The 10,637-nt window shown below is 38.8% G+C and overlaps 1 non-coding gene across 1 annotated transcript; it reads left to right on the forward strand.

Moving 5' to 3' along the window:
- Positions 1-6,304: 6,304 nt before the first annotated feature.
- LOC112713772 (small nucleolar RNA R71) lies at positions 6,305-6,412 on the forward strand. Its single transcript, XR_003158733.1, has one exon. It is a non-coding gene; the product is annotated as a small nucleolar RNA R71 (small nucleolar RNA).
- Positions 6,413-10,637: the final 4,225 nt, after the last annotated feature.

The following is a 10,637-nucleotide window of genomic DNA, read 5'->3' on the forward strand; positions in this document are numbered from 1 at the left end:
TTAAACGCCAGTAAGGGTAGAAAAATGAGCGTTTAAATGCCCAGCCTGGCACCATTCTGGGCGTTAAATGCCAGAACTGGCAGGCAGACTGGCGTTTAATGCCAGAAAAGGGCAGCAGCCTAGCGTTTAAACACCAGGAATGGCACACAGAGGGCGTTTAAATGCTAGGCATTGCTTTTTTTTTTTCATAACCATTAATTGCACCTAAGGCCGGAGAAACCTCTAGAAAGAGGAAAGGAAAGGCAGTTGTTTCTACCTCTGAGTCATGGGAGATGGAGAGATTCATCTCAAAAGTCCATCACTAGAAAAAGGACGGAGCACCAAGAGCACTAAGGATGGTGCACCAAGAGCACTCCATTATCCTCCATGAAATTAGAGAGGACCAAAGAGCCATGAGGGAGGAGCAACAAAGGCAAGGAAGAGACATTGAGGAGCTCAAGCACTCCATAGGATCTTAAAGAGGAAGAACTAGCTGCCGTCACTAAGGTGGACCCATTCTTTAATTTCCTTGTTCTTATTTTTCTGTTTTTCGTTTCTTATGCTTTATGTTTTGTCTATGTTTGTGCCTTTATTACATGATCATTAGTGTCTAGTGTCTATGCCTTGAAGCTATGAATGTCCCAATCTTTCACCTTTCTTAAATGAAAAATGTTTTTAATTGCAAAAGAACAAGAAGTACATGAATTTCGAATTCTTTCTTGAACTTAGTTTAATTATTTTGATGTGGTGGCAATACTTTTTGTTTTCTAAATGAATGCTTGAACAAGGCATATTTTTGATAGTAAAGTTTATGAATGTTAAAATTGTTGGCTCTTGAAAGAATAATGAAAAAAAAGAAATGTTATTGATAATCTAAAAAATCATAAAATTGATTCTTGAAGCAAGAAAAAGTAGTGAAAAATAAAAAGCTTGCAAAAAAAAGAAAAAAAAAGAAAAAATGGCAAAAAAATAAAAAGAAATAAAAAGAAAAAAGCAAGCAGAAAAAGACAATAGCCCTTTAAACCAAAAGGCAAGGGTAAAGAGGATCCAATGCTTTGAGCATCAGTGGATAGGAGGGCCCAAAGGAATAAAATCCTGGCCTAAGCGGCTCAATCAAGCTGTCCCTAACCATGGCTTGTGTCATGAAAGTCCAAGTGAAAAGCTTGGGACTGAGTGATTAAAGTCGTGATCCATAGCAAATGAGTGTGCTTAAGAACTCTGGACACCTCTAACTAGGGACTTTAGCAAAGCTGAGTCACAATCTGAAAAGGTTCACCCAGTTATGCGCTGTGGCATTTAAGTATCCGGTGGTAATACTGGAAAACAAGATGCTTAGGGTAATGGCCAAGACTCATAAGTAGCTATGTTCAAGAATCAACATACTAAACTAGGAGAATCAATAACACCATCTGAATTCTGAGTTCATATGGATGACAATCATTCTAAACTTCAAAGGATAAAGTGAGATGCCAAAACTATTCAGAAGCAAAAAGCTACTAGTCCCGCTCATCTAATTGGGACTAAGCTTCATTGATTTTTTGGAATTTATTGTATATTCTCTTCTATTTATCCTATTTTATGTTTGGTTGCTTGGGGACAAGCAACAACTTAAGTTTGGTGTTATGATGAGCGGATAATTTATACGCTTTTTTGGCATTGTTTTTAGGTAGTTTCTAGTATGTTTTAGTCACTTTTTAGTATATTTTTATTAGTTTTTATGCCAATTTCACATTTCTGGACTTTACTGTGAGTTTGTGTGTTTTTCTGTGATTTTAGGTATTTTCTGGCTGAAATTGAGGGAGCTGAGCAAAAATCAGATTCAAAGGCTGAGAAAGGACTGCAGATGTTGTTGGATTCTGACCTCCCTGCACTCGAAGTGGACTATCTGGAGCTACAGAAGCCCAATTATAGCGCTCGCAATTTCGTTGGAAAGTAGACATCTTGGGCTTTCCAGCAATGTAGAATAGTTCATACTTTGCCCGAGATTTGATGGTCCAAACTGGTGTCCAAACGCCAACCAGAGACCCTTTTCTGGAGTAAAACGCCCGAACTGGCACCAAAGCTGGCGTTTAACTCCAAGGATGGCCTATGCACGTGAAAGCTTCAAGGCTCAGCCCAAACACACACCAAGTGGGCCCCGTAAGTGGATTTCTGCACTATCGACTCATTTTCTGTAAACCTAGTTTAATAGTTTAGTATAAATAGCACTTTTTACTATTGTATTAGAAGTCTTTTTGACCTTTTGGGAGTTCTTCAAACCCTTTTGGGAGGCTGGCCATTCGGCCATGCCTAGACCTTTCGTTCTTATGTATTTTCAACGGTGGAGTTTCTACACCTCATAGATTAAGGTGTGGAGCTCTGTTGTTCCTCAAGTATTAATGCAAGTATTATTGTTTTTCTATTCAATTCACACCTACTTCTCCTGCAAGATATACTCTTGTACTTAATTTAGTTAAGTCAGAATGAAGGGGTGACCTGTGACAATCACCCAATCTTCGTTACTCGCTTAGCCAAGATCCACGTGCCTGACAACTACAAAGTATTCTACATGATGTTTAACGTAGTTATTGGACGACAACTGGAGTATACTCTCTTTGGTCTTTGACCTACGGATCTGAATCACCTCTCCTGACAACAGAGCATTCGAATCCGTGACGTTAGAACCTTCGTGGTATAAACTAAAACCAATTGGCAGCATTCTTGAGGTCCGGACAGTCTAAACCTTGTCTGTGGTTTTTCGAGTAGGATTTGGGATGGGATGATTGTGACGAGCTTCAAACTCGTGACTGTTGGGCACAGTGAAAGTTTGCAAAAGCATAAATGTATTCTATTCCGACACGATCGAGAACCGACAGCTGATTAGCCATGCAGGAAACCGTAGAGGACATGTTTTCACTGAGAGGACAGATGGTAGCCATTGACAACGGTGATCCACCAATATACAGCTTGCCATGGAAGGGAGTACGCATGATTGGATGAGGACAATAGGAAAGCAGAGGTTCAGAGGCAACAAAGAATCTCCAAACGCTTATCTGAAATTCCCACCAAGGAACTACATAAGTAACTGTATTTTATTTTCCGTTTTATTTTTCTTTTAATTATCAACACATCATAACCATTTGAATCTGCGTGACTGAGATTTACAAGATGACCATAGCTTGCTTCAAGCCGACAATCTCCATGGGATCAACCCTTACTCACGTAAGGTATTACTTGGACGACCCAGTGCACTTGCTAGTCAGATATGCAGAGTTGTGAAAAGTGTGATTTACGATTTCACATACCAACTTCCATCAGAAGATCCTCATCAGTTCTTAGCTGAATTCTTGCAAATATGTGATACTGTTAAGACCAATAGGGTTGATCCCGAGGTCTATAGACTCATGCATTTCCCATTTGCTGTGAGAGACGGAGCTAGAACATGGTTGGACTCACAACCTACAAAAAGCCTGAACTCTTGGGACAAGTTGGTCAATGCTTTCTTGACCAAATTCTTTCCACCTCAAAAGATGAGCAAGCTCAGAGTGGATGTCCAAACTTTCAGACAGAAGGAAGGTGAATCCCTGTATGAAGTTTGGGAAAGATACAAGCAATTAACCAAAAGGTGTCTTTCTAACATATTTCCAGAATAGAGCATCACATGTATATTCTATGATGGTCTGTCTGAAATGTCCAAGATGTCATTGGACCATTCTGCTGGTGGATCCCTTCATTTGAAAACACCTACAGAAGCCCATGAACTCATTGAGATGGTTGCAAATAACCAGTTCATGTACACTTATGAAAGAGATTGATACTCTAAATGTCGTATTAGCTCAGAACAAAATATTGACTCAGCAAGTCAATATGACTTTTCAGAATCTGACTAGATTGCAAGCTGTATCTGGCAGTGCTAAAGAAGCCCCCTCTGAAGGAGAAGCTTATGACCCTGAGAATCCTGCAATAGAAGAGGTGAATTACATGGGAGAATCCTATGGAAACACCTATAATCTTTCATGGAGGAATCATCCAAATTTTTCATGAAGGATCAATAGAAGCCTCAACAAGGCTTCAATAACAATAATGGTGGGAGAAATTGGTTTGCCAATAGCAAACCTTTTCCATCATCTTCTCAGCAACAGACAGAGAATTCTGAGCAGATCCTCTATGGCTTACCAAACATAGTTTCTGATCCATCTAAAACCACTCTCAGTTTCATGAATGAAACAAGGTCCTCCAACAGAAATTTTGAGGCACAAGTGGGTCAGTTGAGTAAAAGAGTTATTAAAACTCTTCCTAGTACTCTCCCAAGCAATACAGAAGAGAATCCCAAAAGAGAGTGCAGGCCATAACTATAACCAAAATGGCCAAACCTGGAGAGAGTGCAATGTAGTCATTGGACGCCAGCTGGAATATATTCTATTGGGTCTCTAATCAACGATTTACATCGTCTTTCCTGACAACAGAGCATCTGAATCTGAGATTAGGATCTTCGTGGTATAGGCTAGAACACTAGACAACATTCCTGAGATCCGAAAAGTCTAAACCTTGTTGTGGTGTTCCAAGTAGGATCTGGGAAGGGATGATTGTGAGGAGCTTCAAACTCATGAATGTTTGGCGCAGTGACAGTGTACAAAAGGATCAATGGATCTTATTCAGACACTAGTGAGAACCGACAGATGATTAGCCCTGCGGTAGCTGTACCTGGTATTTTTCATCGAAGACGAGAAATCCGACATTTGATTAGCCATACAGAGACCGTAGGCGGACCATTTTTCCACTGAGAGGATCATACAGCTTGCCATGGAAGGGAGCACGCATGATTAGATGAAGACAATAGGAAAGCAGAGGTTCAGGAGAAGCAAAGCATCTCCAAACGCTTATCTGAAATTCCCACCAATGAATTACATAATTATCCCTATCTTATTTTACATTTTGTTTATCTTTTAATTATCAATACCTCATAACCATTTGAATCCGCCTGACAGAGATTTACAAGATGACCATAGTTTGCTTCAAGCCAGCAATTGGTGCACGAAATTGTGATCTCTAACAATGGCGCTCAACTTGGTATGCGCGTTTATAATCTCAGCACTTTCTTCACAACTTCGCACAACTAACCAGCAAGTGCACTGGGTCGTCCAAGTAATAAACATTACGTGAGTAAGGGTCGATCCCACGGAGATTGTTGGTATGAAGCAAGCTATGGTCATCTTGTAAATCTCAGTCAGGCAGATTCTAATGGTTATAATGGTTTTCGAATATAAAGATAAATAAGGTATAAAATAAAGATAGAGAGACTTATGTAATTCATCGGTGGAAATTTCAGATAATTGCATAAATATACTGTGTTCCTTCTGAATCTCTGCTTTTCTACTGCTTTCATCCAATCATTCTTGCTCCTTTCCATGGCAAGCTGTATGTAGGGTGTCACTGTTGTCAATGGCTACTTCCCATCCTCTCAGTGAAAATGGTCCAAATGCGTTGTCACAGCACGGCTAATCATCTATCGGTTCTCAATCATGTCGGAATAGGATCCATTGATCCTTTTGCGTCTGTCACTACACCCAAAACTCGCGAGTTTGAAGCTCGTCACAGTCATTCAATCTCTGAATCCTACTCAGAATACCACAGACAAGTTTTTTCTTTATGGATTCTCAAGAATGCTGCCAATGAATTCTATCTTATACAACGAAGATTCTAATTAAGAAATCCAAGAGATACACACTCTAGCTTTCGCAAGTAGAACGCGAGTGTTTATCAGGCACGCATTCATAAGTGAGAATAGCGATGAGTGTCACGGATCATCACATTCATCAGGTTGAAGTGCGAATGAATATCTTAGAATAGGAACAAGCATGAATTGAATAGAAACCAGTAGTAATTGCAATAATACTTAAGGAACAGCAGAGCTCCACACCCTTAATCTATGGTGTGTAGAAACTCCACCGTTGAAAATACATAAGAACAAGGTCTAGGCATGGCCGAATGGCCAGCCTTCTCAATTGACATATGAATTCAAAAAATAGGGAAAAAGACCCCTAGTACAATAGTAAAAAGTTCTATTTATACTAAACTAGTTACTAGGGTTTACAGAAATAAGTCTAAGTGCAGAAATCCACTTTCGGGGCCCACTCTGATGTGTGCTTGGGTTAAGCTTGAGCTTTACACGTGCAGAGGCTTCTCTTGGAGTTAAACGCCAAGTTGTAACGTGTTTTTGGCGTTTAACTCTGGTTTGTGACGTGTTTCTGGCGTTTTACTCTAGAATGCAGCATGGAGCTGGCGTTGAACACCAGTTTGCGTCATCTAAACTCGAATAAAGTATGAACTACTATATATTGCTTGAAAGCATGTCAGAAGGACACTTTTTGGTCAATTGCTTGTATCTCTCCCAAGCTTCATAGAGGGATTCACCTTCTTTTTGTCTGAAGGTTTGAACATCCACTCTAAGCTTGCTCAACTTTTGAGGAGGAAAGAATTTGGCTAAGAAAGCCGTGACCAGCTTATCCCAAGAGTTCAGGCTGTCTTTAGGTTGAGAGTCCAACCATACTCTAACTTTGTCTCTTACAGCAAAAGGGAAAAGCATAAGCCTGTAGACCTCGAGATCAACCCTATTAGTCTTAACAGTATCACAGATCTGCAAGAATTTAGTTAAGAACTGAAAAGGATCTTCTGATGAAAGTCCATGAAACTTGCAATTCTGTTGCATCAGAGAAACTAATTGAGGCTTTAGCTCAAAGTTGTTTGCTCGAATGGCAAGGGATTGAGATGCTTCTTCCATGTAAGTTGGAATTTGGTGCGGTAAAGTCACCAAGCATCTTCCTTGCATTGTTGTTGGGTTCTGCTGCCATATCTTTTTCCTGTTCAAAAATTTTAATTAGGTCCTCTTCATAGTGTTGTGCTTTAGCTGCTTTTAGCTTCCTCTTCAAGGTCCTTTCAGGTTCAGGATCAGCTTCAACAAGAATGCCTTTTTCGTTGTTAATACTCATATGAGAGAGAAGAAAATAAAGAAAGTATGGAATCCTCTATGTCACAGTATAGAGATTCCTTTATGTGAGTAGAAGAAGAAAAGAATAGAAGAAGGAGGAGAAAAATTCGAACACAGAGGAAAAAAGAGGGTTCGAATTTTTAGATGAAGAAAAGTGTTAGTAAATGAATAAATAAATAGAAGGAGATGAGAAAGAGGAGTTTTTGAAAATTAACTAAAATAAAAGAAAAATATTTTTGTTTTTATTTTAAATTAAATTTAAAATTCGAATTTATAAAAAGGAATAAAATTAGAATTTAAAACAATTAGTTAAATAAAAAGTTTTTGTAAAAGGGGAGGTGATTTTCAAAAATTAGAGATAGAAAATTAGTTAGGTGGCTTTGAAAAAGATAAAAAACAAACAAAAAGTCAGTTAGTTAGTTGAAAAAGATTTGAAAATCAATTTTGAAAAGATAAGAAGTTAGAAAAGATTTTGAAATTGATTTTGAAAAAGATATGATTTGAAAAAGATATGATTAAAGAGATATGGTTGAAAAAGATTTGATTGAAAAGATATTTTGAAAAAGATTTGATTTTTTTTGAATTAAAATTGATTACTTGACTAACAAGAAACTAAAAGATATGATTCTAAAATTTAAAGTTTGAATCTTTCTTAACAAGAAAGTAACAAACTTGAAATTTTTGAATCAATCACATTAATTGTTAGTATAATTAATTGAGTCTTTTAAGTTTTTTTCTTTGTGTTCTTGTTAGTCTTCAAGGGGTTCTTGAGTTTTCTTTTTGTTTTGATCTTAAAATTTTTAAGTTTTGTGTCCTTTTGTGTTTCCCTCCAAAATTTTAGAAAATACGGTATACTAGATCTAAAACTTTTGAAAAGAAGGACCTAAGGGGAAATAAAATAGAGATACTTACTAAGAAGTACAGTATCCTAATTCAGTATAAGCTACCAAGGAAGATGCCAGATTCAGAGAGCTTTTAGAACCTATGGACTACTGCAAAGATCATTTTTGACAAAGCCCTGTATGATCTTGGCTTAAGTTTAAATCTGATACCTTTCACTAAGGCAAAGGCCAAATTTGGAGAGACTACAAAGGCAATGAATGCCAGTGAGAAAGCCCTCACTGGGCATTCAACGCCCATCCTGGTAGTAGAGCTAGCGTTGAACGCCAGCCAGGGAGCACTAGCTGGGCGTTCAATGCCCGAACATGCAGACACTTTGGCATTGAACGCCAGTGAGAAACCCCTCATTGGGCATTCAATGCCCAACCAGACAGGGAAGCTGGCATTGAACGGCAGCCAGGATACCCCTGCTGGGCATTTAAAGCCCAAAAGGATAGAGGAACTGGCGTTTAAAGCTAGTAAGGGTGCACAGCATAGGCGTTCAACGCCCAAAGAGCTATCAGAGCTAGTGTTGAACGATAGTAAAAGCACACCCTTTGAGTGCTCAAAACCTACTCAAGAAATCCTTATCCAAGAACTAAAGGAAGCCAAGGCTCATATAAAGCCCATAGAAGTTCTGATGTCTGGAAATTCACTATATCACTATAATGACCCCTCTTGGCAAGTATTCCAAATTATCGTCAAGTAATTACTCACTCTGAGTGAGGTCAAATCCCACAAAGATCGATTGATTGAACAAATTTAGTTACTTGGTGATTTAGTGAAGCTAATTAAGAAGAATTGTTGAGTGCAGAATTCTAAATAGCAGAATTATGAATGACTTAAAGATAAAGGAAAGTAATAAAGTGTAGAAATGTAAAGAACATGAAAGTAAATTGCAGAAATATAAATGACTGAATTATAAATAGGGAACAGGTTAATAGTAGAAACTAAAGAAAGCTTAAAAGAATAGGGAAGATAAGGATAGGGAAGATTCGTTAGAGTTGGGAGATGTTGCTCTCTTTGGATTAAATTCAAATCATCTCATCTTCAATCATACAACTCATTGACCTCTTGGCAATCATGATTGGTTAAATCCCAATTCCTTGGTGATTTCAATCTCTCAAATCTTGATAATCAGCCAATTCCTTGGTCTAATTGCTCATGAAGAGAGATAAGCTTGGTCCCTGAGTTTACCACACATCCTCATAGATCCAGGTATTTGGGTAGATTTCATGTCACCATATACAATCCCAAAATCCATATCTACTCAATATGAGAAGGGATTTCAAGCATGGTTTCATGTTTCCTTTTCCAAGGCTCCCATGAAACCCATTTTGCATTCAACCTCTTTTCCAAGATGATTGAACACTAAGCATGAAGAACGAAATTCCTTCTAGCAAATCAAAGAGAGATGAAGAGAAGAAGAAATTCACCATCAATTAATATATCAAGTACAACAGAGCTTTCTCCCCCAATAAGAGGGAGTTTAGCTACTCATAACTTAGAGAAAAGTACAAGAGATAGAAGAAGATGAAGTGAAGTAAGTGTAAAAGTAAAAGTCCTAATGTAACAACCAAAAACCCCTTTTTAGTACTCTTCAAGGGCTATTTATACTACTCCTATTACCATAAATAAAAATTGCACAAGGAAAAGAAAATTACAATTAAAATTCAAAAGAAAACCCATTAAATTGAAGCATGTGAGTGGCGTGTCCGCGGCGTGTGAGTGGCGTGCCATGCCCAGCTCAATGGCTTGGCTTGGCGTGCCATGCCTGACTCCTAAGTGGCACGCCCCCTTGGTGAAGCTGGCTTGGCATTGATGTCAGGGCATCTTGGCTAGATTCACAAGCCATTTTTAGTTTGTTTGAGTAGTTTCATGCATTTCTTAGGAAATAAGTAAGTATTTGGATGAGAAATTCATGCTTGCCTTGATTCAATCAAATATTGTTAATTTTGTGCATTTTCATGAGATTTATGCCATAATTTCTTGTGTGCTAAGACTGAGGCAAAATCTTGTGACTATAGCAAAGCTTTGATGTATTTGTTTGATTGATGATAGGTGAAAGAAAGCATGGAGGAAGGTTGAAGAAAGAGCCTAGAAAAGATGCAGAAGAAGAAATGTTGGTGGCCAAGTTGGACCACCAACGTTGCATCCAACGTTGGAAGAGGGGCAGAGCAAGTCTTTGCATGATTTAGTGATGCTCACATTGGAGGGAGTGTTGGACATCCAACGTTACCCCCAATGTGGTGATGAAAAGTTCAATTATGGAGCTAAATGAATTTTGAGCGATGCATACGCATTTATGACGCGTACGCGTGAAAAAGCAGAATTTCTTTATCCGCGCGTAAGCGTGAGTCACGCGCACGTGTGGAAATGCAAAATTGACCATCCACACGTACGCGTGGGTCACGCGTATGCATCAAAAACGAATGTTGGAGGTCCAACGTTGCCTCAAACCCTGCCTCCAACATCCGCGATGCTAAGCCCAGAATTTGGAATTGAAAAACTTGAATCCACACATACGCATCAGTGATGCGTACGCGTTGATAAGAAAAAGGGCAACTCACGCGAATGCATGGGCGTATGCGTAAATGGCAGAATGTTGGCCCTCCAACGTCGAGTCAAACGCCAATGAAAATGAGTAGAACTTAATTTTCAAAGCGACGTTTGCCCTCAAACGTGATCACCAAAGTTAAGGCCAATTCAATTCCAAATTGCACCTATGCCCAATATAAAATGAGTTGCCAATGCCCATCTCAGGAGAATTGCTCCTAACTGCTTCAACCAAAGCCCACATCCAAATACTTGA

The sequence above is a fragment of the Arachis hypogaea genome, chromosome 9 (genome assembly GCF_003086295.3).
Source record: "Arachis hypogaea cultivar Tifrunner chromosome 9, arahy.Tifrunner.gnm2.J5K5, whole genome shotgun sequence".
In the NCBI taxonomy this organism is placed as follows: domain Eukaryota; kingdom Viridiplantae; phylum Streptophyta; class Magnoliopsida; order Fabales; family Fabaceae; genus Arachis; species Arachis hypogaea.